Genomic DNA, 17957 nt, shown 5'->3' with positions numbered 1-17957 from the left:
ACTGAGTTTTATATTAGAAAAACATGGTTTTATTGTTTTAAAAAAATGTTATCCTTCCATAATACTCATGTGTATTGTTTTTATAAAAAACTTTAAATATAAAAGTATAACTTAATTTAACTTTTCAATTAAATATTTACATAAATATAAATAAAGTTTTTACTATATTTTATTTTTATTACTTGAACAAACTTGCGGAAAACTTTTATGTAAAATTTAATTTGTCATTTAGTTTAACCATTGATTTAAAATCACCAATCTTTAAAAAAGATGTTATTAACTTATAATAAAATCCATTTTTCATAAATACAATCATTTAAAGTTCTATTACAATTAGATAAACTTGTTGCTTATACACACTTTGTAAATCTATGTTTTTAAAAATAATTGCCTTATTAGTATTAAATACTTGTCCTGGACAAGATATTAAAAGGTACCCGTGGTTTACGACCCGATGACCGAAAAGTTCTTCGTGCACCAGGTCTAGGACCAACTATTTTGAACGTCTTTTTTTATTGTTCAATAAACTTTAATTAACTATTAAATTAAACTGTCAAATATTTTATAAAAACAACTAACTATTTTCTTTGGTCTCTTGAGTAATATCAATACTTGAAATTAGTCTACGCCTTAATTTTGTTCGAAAGTTTTCTTCAAATGAAAGGTTTAAAAATATTATTTTTTAGCAGACTACCTTCTACTGAATAACTTCACTTATTTAGTTAACAAAAAAAAATTTACAATTTTAAAACTTGAATCAATTTCTGAAATACCAAATAATAATCAAAGCTATAAAATCATTTATAAACTAAATATTTACTACTAAAAGTGCATGTATATTACTGTAGTATTACTAAAAAAATATTATTTTTACGTTTTAATATTTTATGATCGTGAAGTCATTTACTTTTTAAAAACTTAAATAATAAAAGTTAAAATTTCCTTAAAAACAATAATGCTTTAAGAATTAAAATGGTTATTTTTAAAATTAAGATATTTTTAAAAATAACCATTTTAAAAGATTTTTAATCAAATTCAGTTTAACAGAAAATGTTGAAACGTGCTAAATTAATCAATTAGTTAAAATGACGTAGTTCTTTTTGAAAAAGCAATAAAAACCAAAAGAAACTAAATCAAATATTAAGTTGAAATTATTATAAAAATAAAGAAGAAAAAAATTATGATGATTGAAAAGAGAATCTTTTAGATTCGAGTCTAAATTTCTACCAATACAAAGTGAAGAACTCAAACTATTTAAAAATGACATGTTTTTATCTTGTAAAACAGTTAAAATTTAGAAAGGTCAACAACAAATTTCAAAAAGTATTAAAATAAAGTGTAAAAATTATAAGAAACAGCAAGCAATTATTTTTAGCTGCTGATAAAAGTACGAATTACTACAAACTATAAAAAATTGAATGCATCAAATTAAAGGAAAATTCCATTAGAAAAACATAAAAAAAAGAGCAGCTTCGCTGTTATTGACAGTATAAACAACGAAGCTAAACAAAAAGTTAAAGAGTTAAAGCTTAAAAAGAAACTAAATAGTCAACTACCATTAAAATAATGTTATGTAAAACTAAAAGACCATAAAAAAACAGTTTCTTTTCAAAGCCAGAAACCAAATTCATAAACCCTTCTAATTCAGATATAGAATAAATTAGCAAAATAATAGTAGCAAAACTTATAAAATAATCAAAAATAAATAACTTAAATCATTGGACAAGTACTAAAGATGTCTTAAAAAGGTACATAAGCTTAGAAAAGAATAAATATAAACTATGAATTTCGACACAAAAGATTTTTTGAAGCACAACTAAGAAACTTCTAGGTAAAGCACTTAAATTTACTAACAACTATAAAACAGTCACAAAAACGAAAAATCAGTCATATATAATGCTGCAAAATCTATCTTGGTTAAAAAAGAAGAGATATAAACAAAATCTTAAATCATAAACAAGTACACAAAACTTTAGTTTTAGATAATTGTATCTAATATATCTAAATTGTTTTAATATTTCAATTTGGTATACAGTTCTACTACTACTTTTTAACATCACTGATGCATTTTTAAAATGAAGCTCATGTAAAAAAAGTTATAAAAACTAAAGCTATACTTGTGCAAATTAAAATAAATTTTAACGTTTTACAAAATGTATTTAATTATGTTATGTGGTTTATTAAAGCTTAATTGTTCAATAAATTCATAACAAAATAATAATGTTGTCTCAAGTAAAAATAGAATAGAAAAAAAAAGTTTATAATTTATAATTTTTAAATAGTAAAATCAAAAAAATAAATTGTATACTACACTGTAATTAGTTTATTATGAATTATGATATTTAATTTGAACTACTTTTTGATAACAAGTTTTTATTTATTAAAACAAGCGATTTTCGTACGAGCATAAAGTTAATTTTATAGGAAAATTTATTAATTTTTCAAAATACATAAAACTTTAATGTCAATTATTTTCCTTATCTTAAAAGCTATCTAAAAATTTTTTTTTTATTTTAGAGAACGCACCTTTGTCTTTAATTTTAAAAAAAAATTATTTGGTTTGGGGTAGGAATTATTTCATGGGGTCCCTCCAAAAATAAAGGTTTTTTTTTGGTTTTTTTCATCAAATGGTATTTAAATCAAAAATAAATATTTTTTTTTTTAATTTTATTTTTTTTTCCCTTAGTTTGCATGTTATTTAAACTCTTAAATGTTTATTTTATAAATAATGTTAATATTTTTTACGATTTGGCCCCAAATCAAAATGATGTTTACTACACTATCATTTGCCTTGGCCATTTCCTAGATAAAAAAATTGATAAAAGGAAAAAAATAATTAATAACAATGTGAATTACAACAAATTTAATTAAATTATTTTATTTTAATTAAATTTGATGTAATTCACATTCTTATTAACTTTTTTTTTTCTATTTATCAATTTTTTATCTAGGAAATGGCCAAGGCAAATGATATGGAAATATACTACATTTTGATTAGGGGCCAAATCGTAAAAGATATAAACATTATTTATAAAATAAACATTTAAGAGTTTAAATAACATGCAAAATAAGGGAAAAAGAAAATAAAATATAAAGAAAAAATATTTATTTTTGGTTTAAATACCATTTGATGAAAAAAAACAAAAAAAACCTTTGTTTTTGGAGGGACCCCATGAAATAATTCTAGCCCCAAACCAAATATATTTTTTTTTAATTAAAGACAAAGGTGCGTTCTCTAAAATAAAAAAAAAATTTAGATAGCTTTTAAGATAAGGAAAATAATTGACATTAAAGTTTTATGTTTTTTGAAAAATTAATAAATTTGCCTATAAAATTAACTTTATGCTCGTGATTTTCGTTTGAAATTAGACCTTTTATTAATAAGTTTTAAACAGTATTTATTTCGGCCATCATGAACAAAGTTGAGATGTTTAGCGCCGTTAATAATAAATATTGAATTTAACTATACAACAGCAACAACAACAACAGCATACGGGACAACTTACGACCGGCTTCGTCCTTATTAGGACTCTAGGAAGGCATTGTCGCATAAGTCCGCTTGGTAATATCTCAACAGCGGTTTCTTGCGATTATGCCTTCCTGATGAGTCCTAATAAGGACGAAACTGGTTGTTTCTTGTCCCAGATGCTGTTAATCGTGTAGCGAACATAGAAGCCAAATGTAGCTGAAACGCGGAAAACTTGTTAAAAAATGAGCTATTTTACACAATAGCTGTTAGCTTAGCATAAACCTCTTTTAACCTAAATTTTGTTTTTTATAGCAGAACGGCCTTGAGGGGCGTCACGTAAACGTAAAGGGGAATCTCGTTGTACTAAACATTTTGAAAAATAATTTATCAAAGTTTATAAACTGTAGTAACAATGCTTGTAACTACAAGTTGTAAGGCTTAAAATAATAAATTTAAACTGTGACAAGTTAAAACGTTATAAAAGGTTTTAAAGGAACACTGCTCTTCAAATAAATTAAATTTGGAAATATTTAAAAAATGCTCATGCTCATAACTTTTATAAAAAAATCATCAGTATTAAAAAGTATATTCAGTAAATTTCAGTTAGTTATATATATTTTTCATTATTTTAGGTAGAAAATTAGTTATTTAAATGTTAATTTAAACTTATATAAACTTTTTATATTGTTTAACGAAAATAAGACAAATAAGACTTTCAGCAAAATATTAAGCTTAGTAAGTTGTCTATGAAACATTTCCAAATTCTTAATTACACTGATAATACAAATTTTTAAATTTACAAAGTGTTCAATTTAATGTTAAGAAGCAAAATAGAGGGTGAAGTAAATCTGATGGTTGTCTACCATAAAAAATTAAAATATCCTAGAAATAAAAAATAAATTGTAATTAAAGTCTTAAAATACTTAAAGATTTTTATCAAAAAGTTTTCTTTTTAGTTTAATTTTTGTAATCTATGTTATATATTTGAATGTTATAATGAATTTTTAAATGACTTGATTAAGTTTCAAATTACTATTTATTCAAACATAAGTTTATCATTTTTTCAAAAACAAAAATAAAGTTTAATTTTTTTTTTTTTAATTGCCTCTTTGACTTAATTTTTGCACATTTTTGCTGGTCACTATTTACTCAAAAATAAAAACAACAGATTGAGTATTAATGAAATGGGTAAATAAGATTTCTTGAAACAACCTATCTGCAAAATTTAATTTAATAATGCCACACATTTTTAAAGTCTAGGACTGTTTGTATAGTAGCCATATACAAAGTAGCCTACAAATGTGCATAACTGTGTTAACCATTAAAATAATAAAATTGGTTAACATGTGTTATTAAGTTAGTCCAGTTTTATAAGCTAACTCTTATTAAAAATATCTTTAAAGACTCTCCTTTTGTAACAACTAAATATTTTAACTGTATACTTGTTAATTATTCAAGAGTTAGCTATATGACTTTAGACTAGTAAAAAACATTTTAAGTATTATTTTAGAACTTAACAGTTATATAATGTTTTCTTTTTAATTTTTAACACTTTATTTACTCTATTTAGCTCTTCTTTGATTTCTTAAGTAAGTTCTTCTGTTATTTGATAATGTTTTTGTTTAAATTTTGGTTTTGATAAATCATGTTTTTCAAGAATTCTAGAAGTTATGATTTTATAGCTTAAGTTTAGAAGTGTACAAATTTTTCTAAAAACAGCTGTGTTTAAATCAAAATCTAAACAATGTCTTTTATTCACTAAAAAAAATTAACAAAGTATTATGTAAAATAATCCTAAAAAATTTAAAAATAAGTTTTGTGTAATAAGTATATTAAAATGGTATTTAAATAATTGATCTTAATCATCTAATTGTTACAAAAAGGAATCATTAAGAACAGTTTTAATAAAATATTCATTAAAAAAATTTGATGGATTTGCTTCATTAAAAAAATTTTCAGCTCACATTTCCCATATCCTACAATATATGAGCAAAAAATAAAATCATGTCTTTTAAAGCATTTAAATAGTCAATGAAAATGTACATTAATTATTGTGGTGGACTTTAGATAAAATGATTGTGCTAAAAATTAATGTTTCAGTTTTAAAATTTGTTTGTATCATGTAGAAATTTCACATCAGTAGATTAGTTTTGTATAGTATCATCCATAAAGTCTATAGTAAGATTTTTTATACAACCAAAAATAGTTTCAATTAACTTTTAAGATATATTCAGTTTAAAAATGTTTCAGATACATACTGTGTGTAACACTCTTAGGCTAGTATGAACTTTTTTTGAAATCTCATGCTAGTGTTGATTTTTAAGTATCTCATACCAGTTTTTATTTCTTACAATTATTGATTTTTAAAGTTCTTTTGTAATTATTTAGGTATCTTTTTGTATTTAAACTTAACTAGTATTATTTTTATTCGAAAATTTGCTAACCAAAACGTTTTGTTTCTATTTTATTATAAACTCTAACTAGTCTCAGGTAACACAGGCTGACTATTTTGCCTCAAAGAGTGGCAATTCTGATTATTATTAACTCAGCTAAATTATAACTACTTCAACTTAGTAGTTAGAATAGTTAATAGCAAATTATACATTTGTAAGTTGTTTAAAAAGTAGGAAAAACATCTATCTAACTAACTAATGAATTTTTATTAAGTATTAAGTAAAAAAAAATATTTAATATTTATTTTAATACCTTATTACTAACAAAACAATGTTTTACTCCTATATTTGCATATAGGAGATCCTCAGTTGTTGTTAACAAATCTGAAAAAAAAAATTGAACAAATAAATGGAAGTAAAATAAAATTAAAAACAAAATATTGAAATAGGCATTTAAGTCAAGAACTTTAAATTGATTAATTTAAAAAAAGTAACAATATTAGTAAAAAATATGTACAATTATGATTCCCAAGATTTATTTAATCCAAAATACTAAAAAAATATTATTTGTTATTTTATGATAGTTAACTTTATAACAGCCTATTTAATATAAAGCACTAAAACATTTATTTGTCACAGCTGGTTAAAAATGATAGTAGTCGAAATGGAAGCACCTACTAGGAACAATAAACAAAAATACACTTCTAAATGGAAATCTGTTCCTGAGTTTAAAGGTAAAGTATTTGATTATTGCTTTACATAAATAAGACTTATCTATTAAATACAGAATATGATTTTACTAATAGACTGGATTATGCCTGATGTTTCTAGTTCATACCACGTAAGATGTAGATATTGTAAGAAGTGATTACAAGCGAAATGCTCAAGTCTTAAATACCATGCTAATACTAGCCAACATTTGAAAAAAGTTAATTTTAATTAATCATCCTACCAAAAATTTTGAATAACAATTAAAAACATGTTAAGGGCTTAGGGATGTAGATCACCATTTTTACAATTTAGTCTTATAATATTGAATTTTAAGTACTACAAGTTACAAGTTGCTTTTTACAAATTAAAAAAAATCAAATTACTTTTTGAGATATAGCAGGTCAAATTGGACAACAACAATAGGTTCCTTTTGGGAGGAGAAAACTAAAACAGCAAAAAAAAGACTACTTCACTAAAAATCCATCTTCTTCTACGTTTTTGAGATAAATGCCACAAACTTACAGAATATGCTCCTTGCAATTTTTAAAAAATTGTGTAGGAAGAGAATTTAAACAAAAAAAAAATAAATAATTTGTGACAAAAAAACAAAAAAAAACTGTTTGTTTTTTGTTTATTTTTTATAATTTTATTTTTTTAATTTAAAAAACATTCTTTCTGAAAAAGTTTTAAAGTACTTTAAACAACATATCCTGAAAGTTTGAGGTATTTATCTCAAAAAACGTGAGAGAATATAGATTTTTAGTGAAATAGTCTTTTTTTGCTATTTTAGTTTGCCCCTCCCAAAAGGAACCTATTGTTGCCTCCCACTTTGACCTGATATATCTCAAAAATTGTTTTTTATTATTAAAATCAGTAAAAATCATCTTGTAGCTTAAAAACTCAATAAAATAAGATCAAAATGTGAAAAAGTGTTTAACTCCCCTATGCCCTTAATACTTTTATTACAATTTTGTTAGTACTGCTTGATTTTAAAAATAACTAAGTTAATTTTCCTACTGATCTACTATTAGCATGTAATTTTTATAGATATTCATAATTAAAACTTCAGTAACAGGTTTTATTCATTATTTTTTTCATAAATGGACTAGACTATGCATGCTTGTTTTATAAAATATTATCATTTTGTATAAACTTTACCTGAACACAGTAAGCTGAAAACGGATTAAAGCGGCCATTGGTTATAATACAATGATTTTGCTGAAAAAAAAATTGTACAAAGTGTTAAACATAGTTTGATTTCTTTGTTTTAAAATTGGTTTTGTTGTTTTTCTGCTTAAAGTATTTAAGAAGTTATGTAAGTTTAAATCCAACTATTTTTTGACTATACAGTTTGAAAACTACTCCGAATTCTTCATAGTTTTGACAAATTTTTTTTGCAGAATGTTAGAGAAAAATTTCTGTAAGACTAATTTAGAGAAACTTTTTTAGCATTTTTCTTAAACTTTGTTGAAATAGTATTGGTAAACACAATAAGTTATTTAAAAAATTAAAATTTTTAACTTAATTTTTTTTATTTGATATTTTTTCAAGAAAAAAGTGCAAATAGGCATCAGGATGTTGCTTGTATAAACCTAAAATTAGTTAATTTCCTAATGATAATTTATTTTGTAAAATTGTATATAGAATTTTTATCATATTTGCTAAAACATAAAAAATGAAGATATTTTAGCACCAAGCAGTTGAAGTACTTATTCTCTTTTAGAAATACTTTGTAATTACCATAAATACATCAATGAAATTTTCAAAAGATTATAAGTTTTAAATTGAGAAAATATACACTGTTTTTCAACTTTTCAAAGAATTCTGACATTTTTTAACACTAAACCAAAGAAAACAAAAAACCTAAAAAAAGTTTTTATATAAAAGTTTCTAAGGTATTTTTTAGCAGTTGATGTTGGCCTTAATTTTGACATAAATTTTAGGTTTTTTCAACTTATTTTTCTCTATTTAAAAAGTAAAAATTTGCTACATTTAAGCTTACATAATTTAATTTTATTCACTGGCCACTATTGAGATATTTATATAACAATACTTTTATAATTTTTTTTTACTGAGAGATTGTTTCTTCCAAAGTATGTTAAAGTCCACAGTTTTCATTTAATAAAAATGTTTAATATTGAAGAATAATATACTACAGTGCTTCTGAAATGGGGTTCCGCGGAACCCTAGGGTTCCGCGACGCCTCTCAGGGGTTCCGCGAAGCCTTTCGAAATTTAAAAAAGATATTTGAAAAAAAAACATAAATCATAAAACTTCGAAAAAAATGGAGCACACAAAATGGAAAATATATATAATTATAGCATTTATTGACTGCTTAGTGTGTATCAAGCGGTAGGACTTTAAATGGGTATTCATTATTAATAGGTGTCCTGGTTACGCAAATTTTTGCAAACTTTTGAATTTCTATTTTTATTGAAGTCATGAAAATACTGGTATTATCACTAAAGCAAACAATGTAGCAGCAATGCACTTACACATGCAAGGGAAGCAAAATTTCATTTTTGTCATGACAGACAAGATTGAGTTGTTTTAAAACAGAATTAACTTTTGGAAGAAAAAGGTTAGCAATGGTAATTTTGCAATGTTTCACCGGTTTGATGAGGCTTATGAAAAATGCATAGAATTCATCTTCTCTGACGAAATATACAACAACTTTGATCTTTGGTCTATAAAGTTGCAACTTTATTTTCCTGAAGATGTTCGCATCGGAAATTTATGGATTTTGAATCCTTTTATGTGTGATATTGCTTCAGAAGAAGTGAATCTTCCTACAGATACAAAAGACGAATTGCTGCAACTATCTGAAGATAGCAATTAAAAATTGAGTTTCAAAGGGAAGGAGCTTCTAGATTTTTGAATATGTGCAATTTCAGAGTACCCCGTCTTAGCAAAACGTGCAATAAAATTTATTTTACCATCACCACCACACTTATCTTTTCGAGTCCGGCTTTTCGCATGTAACAAACATTAAAACAATGCAAAGGAACTGTATGCTGACTCCAACCTTATCTGCCTGTCTCCGTCTATCCAAAATCCAGTTGCGCATTGACATGCTTGTTGATAAAAGTTTCGCACTAAATATCTTTTATTTATTTTTCGTTAGGCATCTTACCCGTTTATTACAGTAATCTGTGAATTCGATTAGGTTCATGTTCATTTCGTTATTGTTTGTAGCTCTCATTTTGTTTTTATTATGCAAGGAATGATTTTTATGACGTTGCGATTAATCATGTTTTTTTTCGTTTATTTATTATAGAATCATAAAATACCTATTGCCTCTGGCGCAATTTGAGTTTGACTCGACTTAATACTATTACAATTGGTATGATTTCTGAGAATGATATAGTTTTGCTAAAAAATTAGTTTTTCACTGAAATTCTTTTGGTTTTGAGTAAATATTATATTTAACATTTATGTAAAATTAAATTAAGGGTTCCGCGGAAAATTTGAACTTTGGAAAAGGGTTCCGCGGAAAAGTTGAACTTTGGAAAAGGGTTCCGCCACTAGAAAAAGGTTCAGAAGCACTGATATACTACACGTACATGTTTTGCATATGAAAGCAATTTAAATCTAACTAAATTCTATTCGAACATTTTATAAACATTAAAAGTATTATCAGTAAACATCCAATTATTTCTAGTAATCTATTAAGTTTGATAAAGTGTATTTTGTATTTGTATCAAAGTTGTTTTTTATTTTTTATTTAACTTTTTTATTAAAATATTTGTACAAATTGATTAATTTTTAATGTTTTATACTTAATAAATTTTATAGCTTTCTATTTTTAATGATATTTTTTGTTTAGTATTAATGTGTTTATTCTAGTTCAACCTATTTTAAAAAAACTTTTTTGACTTAACAGGAATTCATATCACTTGAAGCACATTTTAGTAAAGCCAATCGCAAAAAGTTGGTTAAGATTTCGAGAGACTGTTCCAATTTGATAGTTGTTCCAGGAGCACTCATCTCTTTAAGTTAGTTTTTTTTTAATATTTCATTTATTCTAAATAACTCATCAGTGTTTGTAATTTATCTATTTATTATTTTTAGACCATCTTCCTTAATTAAAAAGATACTTTGGTCTTTAAGTTAGTTAAAAAAAAAAGCTTTTACCTTTCAAATTTTTTTTTTCAACTTAATAAAAGTATGATTCCAATTTTTCCACTTCATAATACTTATATTGTTTTTCTAACTCTTCGTTTTAAAATGTATAATAATATTATATTTAACTACAATGGATTTTCAAATGTTTAAAAATTTATTTTTGAGTGATAAATAAGTTTTTGAAATTCTAATTTCTGTAAAAAGTTTCAAATACAAACATATGTAAAACAAAGCTTTTGTAGTAATATTTTAAAAGTTTTAACTAATTTACACAACCTTTTATATGTTCTTAACAAATAATAAGCAAAAAACCTTGAATTTGTTTTATTGTTTTTTTTTTTTGCAATTAAGAAAAACATAAAATATATCAATTAAACTTAGATATAAATTTACTAAAATGCAAAAAAAAATCAACAAATTTTAAAACTTTTGTATAAATTTTTTTATTTTTATTAGAATGCTAATCCAAGTTTAAGTAAACATTAGAGATTGAAAATACTCAAAATGCTTTATTTTCTGTTATAATTTGATCTTGTTTTGTGGCATGTAATACAACTTTCTGATCAAAAGAACTGTAATTTTTATTTTTAGTTAACTTTAATATTACTTCATGAATACTGTATCGTTTGAATTAAAGTTTAATAGATGCTAAAGAATTTTGAAAAAATGTATAGCTTGATCTTACTTTGTAGATTTTTAAATAAATTATATGTTGTTTATTTAAATTATTTAACTAGTTTTAAATATAGCTGTTTAAAGTTAAGAGCACATTTAATTTTAAAAATATTTAACAAATGTTAAATTTACAATGATAGACCATAAAATGACTTAGATAATTCTTTGAACTAAAAGAAAAAAAATTAAATTGGTTTTATATATGTTTTGTAACTATAAATATATGAATTTTTGTTATATACTAAGTATTTCATTTCCTAATTGTTTGCAATTTTAATTATAATACATTAAAAATAACATACTTCACTCCTAGGGTAACTTGAAGTAATTTGTTCTAAATGTTTTTTCAGGTAAACTTTAAAAAAATATTTTTTTTTAACCTTTTTAATTTTTAATTAGTTCAGTACATATTTATTATTTTATTACCAACAGTTTTATGTAACAAATTTTGCACTTAATTAAATTTAGTTGTGTTCTAATTGTTCACAAAATGTTGTTCTTGTGTTTTTTGAAGATATAGAACTAATAGTTTCAAAACAACTTAAGTAATTATATAAACTACTTCTTTTTTAATTAAAGTGTGTTCAAAAAAATATTTTTTTGTATTATTAGATCTTTTAAATTTATTTAGTTTTGAACAAAAAAATAAATTTTTGGTTATTATTTATAGTCATGTTTATTAAAAGATCAAACATTTTAAAAATTATATACTGTAGCAGTTATCTTTTTAAAGTGATGTATGTTAAAAGATTGAAAGTTTCAATAAAAAATTCCTCCTTGTATGGTTTTTTTTACATTTTGGTGTTATTTTTTAGACAGAAAAATTAATTAAGTGGCTTAAAAATAAAAAACAGTTACTGTTTAAAGCAATTTGTTTTAATTGCTTTGGAGTTTCTTTATGTTTTAAGCCAACTTTACAATCTACAATGTTATTACTGATGTTTGTTCTACTTATTTTTTATTAGTTAAGAGTTTATTTAGTTTTAGTCTATTTAAACTATTTTTTACATTAAATGTAAAATTTTACTAACTTAGTATACAAACTTTTTTTAAAATTTTAGAAATAGTAAACAGTTTTTTATTCAGTGTTTCAACTTATGAATTGTTTGTTTTGTTAAAACTTATTTGTCTTGTTGATTTCTGATTTACTAGTTTTTTAGAAATGCTTAAACAAATCAGTTGTATAAACCAAGCTTATGTAACATTTTAAAATATTTTTAAATTCATATTGTATTTTTATTAAACCTCTACTTTCGTTCAGATGTTTAAAATAATTGAAAGTTTAAAACTAAGTTAAATTTTTACCTCGTACCTTGGAAGTTTTGTTTTTAATAGAATATTTTGATATTTAGTAGTTTTGATCTTAAAATGCTTTTTAAGCTGTTTCTTTTTATTAATTTTCTTCATACTAAATTTAAAGTTATTCATAATTTTTTTATCATAAAAGCTTTTATAGAAATGAAATTTTGAAACTACAAATGTAAGCTCTACTTTTTATGTGAAAACTACCTTTTAGAAAAAATAGTGTAGAAATTTTTTTAAATCTAGTTGATTAGTCTTTTTTATTTCACAGTAGATTATTTGATGTTTTTTGACCTTTTTCTTATTAATTTTTCAAATAAATACCTAAAATAATGACATAAAACATTTAGTTATGAAGCTTAAATAGTATTACCTATTATTTTTATGGTTTAGTTTTAAGGAGTACCAATAGAAGCAATTTAATTCTAATAGCTTTAATCCATTTGTTTTTCATTATTATGATGAACAAAAAAGATTAAAAGACCAGCTTAAAATTTAAAATAAATTCTTCTAGGTGTTTTATATTGTAAAATAAGTTTTACTGTTTATAAGATGTGATTTTTAGTTATGTAAATAGTTTTGCAGGATTTTAGACAGTGAACTATTACAATTTCTGCAATTAATATTTCTGCAATTACTTTGATTTGTTTTTATTATTTGTTTTTTTTATATGTTAACTATGATAGAGCTTTAGTTTTTAATATATTTTTTTTAGCTAGTTTATTGAAAATTTTTTCAACAAGTTACTTAATATATTTCAAGTATTGGAAAAAATACTTAAATTAGCTACAAAAATTATACTAGCTACTTTAAGCTAATAAATTTTTTACATCTAAAAGTTTTCTGTATCCTAAAGGTAAATGTACTGAATTTGTATACGTCCAATTATTAGAAAAGCTATCTTTTTTTTTAAGTTTATCCAAAAATTCTGTTCACTGTAGGAATATATACAAACTAAAAAAATAAAGATTTTTTTGTTAATAAAATTTATTATAAAACTGATAAATAACCTTTTCATTAAGTACACTTGCTAAATTTCACTTTGTATTCAAAATAAAAGTCTAAAACTATATAAATATTACAGTTCGATAATAAATTAATGTATTTTTTAAAATACTCTACTAATAATAAGAAAAAAAAGCTTTTATCCACTACTATCGTTAAAATTTAAACCAAAATTTATTACAAAAAAGTTACATATTTTGAAGTTACTGTAAATTATAAAAAAATCATTGTCTAAACATTAAGTACCATTTCATTTACATATTTTTAAAAGAATCGTTTTTTAATAAAAATATAAAAACAATCTTATAATTTGCTTTTTTTCAAAAAAAAGTGTTTATTACTGCTATTTTGAGACTGAATTTACAGAAATATATAATTAAAGTTCTTAATCAAGAAATGATTTCTTTGATTAGAACATTTAGTACATTTAAAAATTTTTTGTTTTGTTTTTCTTTAATTTTATAATGTTTTTATACATTTATTTAAATAAATTAGAAAAAAAAGTCATTAATAATAATATTTTGAAGCACATATTAAACTTAAATTCACTTAACTTAAAATTGAAAAAGTTATATACTAAGCAATTTTTTTTAATTCTAAATCCAAAATTAAACAGCAGTGCGAACTCAATATTTGCAAATTTAACCGACTGTGCGAACTCAAAAAACTCGAACCTAACTTATAGACTTCTGCATTTGAAAATAATTTTAAGTATGAGCAAAAAACTGTAAGCAACTTTTAAATACCGGAATTTGTACTTTTTGTTTGCAAGAATTATTCTTTTAGTATTTTAGTCTAAAGAAGTTAATTTCAGTAAACTGAAAGTTAATAAAAATAGCACTATAGTATAGTAATTTATTTGTAGACTAATTCATTTACTGAAATTCAAAGAAAGCCAAACTTAACTCTTGGGCGATACTTAACGGTTAAAAATTTATATATGTCAATTTTCCTATAGAAGTTGAATGAGGGCAAAAATAGCAGAAAAATTCTGGCAACTATAGCGAAGTTCAAATATGTTAATTTTATTTTTTTAAATAAAGTTTAGAGTTTAGAGTCTATATTATTTAGAGTCTATATATTTAGTCAGTCTAAACTTTAGACTGACTAAATATATAAGTAAAGTTTTTTTTTTATAGTTACCTGTTTTTGTTTATCTTTTTTTAAAAAACTTTTGGTTTTATAATGGTCTGCATTTCAATCTACATTTAAGTTTGATAGATTCAACAGTAGATTAACAGCACCATTAAAAAATTTAAAACTTAGATTGTTTTATCGAATAGTTTTACAATTATTAAAAAAAAAAAACTTTGACTTTTAATGTCGGAATATGAAGGTTTTTGTAGTTCATAAGATACTTTTTGCACATAAAATACATAAACAGAAATAACTTATTCTATTATTATCTTTAATTATTTCTATTAGAACGTTTTCGACATAAAAACTTAGTTAGACTTCTACTTTAAGAGGTGTCCCAAACTCCCAATCCCAAAACTTCTAAAACATTTCTTATAAAACTTAAGTTTTTGTTTTAACTCTATGTAAGAAAAATCGCAATAAAATAAAATTTACTGACATTATTTTGAATTCTAACTTAAAGTACAAAAGTTTATCGTTTATTTGTACTTCAAAGTTCAACGACTATCGATTTCGGAACGTTGTGTTTAAAACTTCTACCTGAATGTATACATTTTTTTTTACTTAGGGAATTTTATACTAGGAATAGTTTAGTTTAGGCAGCTTTACCATATCAACAACACCAACAACAAAATATCACTTTATAAATTAAATCAGAGTACTGTTTAAATCATATAGATTTTGTCAAATTAACTTAGCTCAATTAGCACTTTTTGTAAATAAAAAAAAAAATCCAAAATTTTGATCCAATAATTTTCCTTATCTTTAAAGCTAACTACTAATTTTGTTTTATTCTAGAGAACACTCCTTTCCCTTTAATTTAAAAATGGATAATTACCTAGCATGGTGTTGCACCAATATCAAGCTGAAAATATATTGTATATATATTTTTTTAACATAATTTTAGATTAGAAATAAATATTTTAGAAATACTAAAAAAAAATAGAATTAAGCTTATTTATCATAAACTAATACAGCTTTAACATTTAATTGCTGTTTTTTTACAGTATAAAGAAGTTATATTGGTTTTCTAAATATATCAAGGAATACTTCCTGAAAGTTTGAGTTAATTATCTCAAAAAACGTAGGAGAAGATATCATTTTAGTGAAATAGTCAATTTTTGCCGCCTAGTTTGTGCCTCCCTTGAGAAACCTATTGTTCCCTCCAACTTTAACCAGCAGTATCTCATAAATTATTTTGAGTTTTTTAATCTGTAAAAAGCATCTTTTAGCTTAGTAAAAACTATGTAAAATAAGATCAAATTTTGAAAAAGGTGTCACCCCCCTATTCCCTTAATAAGCTACAACTTATCAGGAAGTTCATGTTGTTCCAACTGGTCATAAGACCAAATGGTGTAAACCAACAAAGGTTTTAGGGCCGGGTCTCCCAAACTCATTTTAATAAACACCCCCTTGCAAAAACTTTAAAAAAATTTCTTATTTTCTAGACATTATCCCATTGCTAGTTGATTACCAGCTTACTTTTTTCCACCTCACTTATTAAGACCAACCCCCTTGTAGCCAACTTAAGAAAAATTTCAGTCTAAATTGAGAAATGTCAGGATAAGTTTGAAAATTGTTGTGCAAGAACTACATATGTCCTTCTGATGAAAGTAGAGTTCTAGTAAAAGAAGAAAAAAACTTTTCAAACATAGTTAATACACTTACTACTGTAAATAATCATATACATACTTTTTAAGACTTTTATCTCACATTATCTACAATTAAAGTTGATCCTTTTTTAAAAGGTTACAAAAATTAGACCTAATCTAATAAACAATGTAGTTTCATCTGTTATAAATCTAACTGGGATCCAACCAACATAGGTTTAACAAAATGTCAGTTTAAATTGTTGTAAATTGTGCAATGTCAGTCTAAATTGTTGTAAATTGTGGAATGTCAGTCTAAATTTGCAAAATTTTGTGTACAAAGCCTGACATGTGACAACTATAACTTCATAACAAAATTTGTTTTTAGTTAAATAGCTAACTATTAGCAAAGTTACTTAACATAAAATTATAAAAATTTTTATACTTAGTATTAGTATTATTATTTCACAGTATCCAAATTTCAAGGCAATCAGCTTAGTATTTCTGCTGTAACAACAAAATTCACTTTTGATTATAAACTTTATTATAGACCCAGACCCATTTTTTAAACTTAACCTGTATACTTAACAATTTCCAATGCTACTGCTCATACAGTAATATAAACTATTTAACCTCTATCAATTTCCAAGGTTAAAATCAATCCCTTCAATGTTTATGATGTAAAAACACTCTAATTGTTCAAGACTACAATCTAATTAAACTCTAATCGGATAAAATGTCTATGGACATAACATAAAATTTATGTTAGTTTGAAATTTTTCAAAAATTCAGGTTTGTTAGATTTTTTTTTTAAACTCAGGCTGACTTAAACTAGTTGATCGTTTTTTTTTTACTCTAAGGCTAGTTTTTAGGACTTTTAATCTATTTTTTTAGTAAGTTTCAGTAATAAAGCTTGACTAATAGTATATTTTTGTTTTTTTATATTTTAAAGTTTTTTCTTAAACTCAGGTTAGTTTAATGTAGTAACTCAGACTGGCTTTTTTGCTTTAAAGAGTAAGTGCGTACCTATAAAGAAGATTAGTATACCTAATAGTAATAAAAGACCATTAATATTATTCTTTAATTTAACTTTTATTTTTTATTATATCCTTAAATTTGTTTTATATTTAAATGCAATTAAATATATTAGAGATGTAGATAGTTTATACAAAGTTATTACCTGCTTTTACTTAGTATATGGTTGCCACTTTACCTGGAAAAACCTAGAGTTTGACAATTTAGGCAAAAAAAACTGGAAAATCTGAAATTTTCAAATGTTTAGTAGTAATTTTTTTCAATTTGACTCAAAAAATATTTAATTTTTAAAGTAGCTTTACAGTATCTTTTCAATATTTTTATACTATTTAACACAGTTTCTTACCTTAAACTTAACTTTAAACTCAAAATAGACCCAAAAATGTGTACTTTTAAAACCCTGGAAAAAAATTGGAAAAAACGAGTGGCAACCTTGTAAAGTTACTTTTAAAAGCAACTTCTTAAAATAGTTTGTTTGTTAAATTCTATATTCATTATTATATTTAACTATTTCTA

The sequence above is a fragment of the Thalia democratica genome, chromosome 2 (assembly GCF_965202585.1).
Source record: "Thalia democratica chromosome 2, ktThaDemo2.hap1.1, whole genome shotgun sequence".
NCBI classification, from domain to species: Eukaryota; Metazoa; Chordata; class Thaliacea; order Salpida; family Salpidae; genus Thalia; species Thalia democratica.
This window is presented reverse-complemented; position numbering follows the sequence as displayed.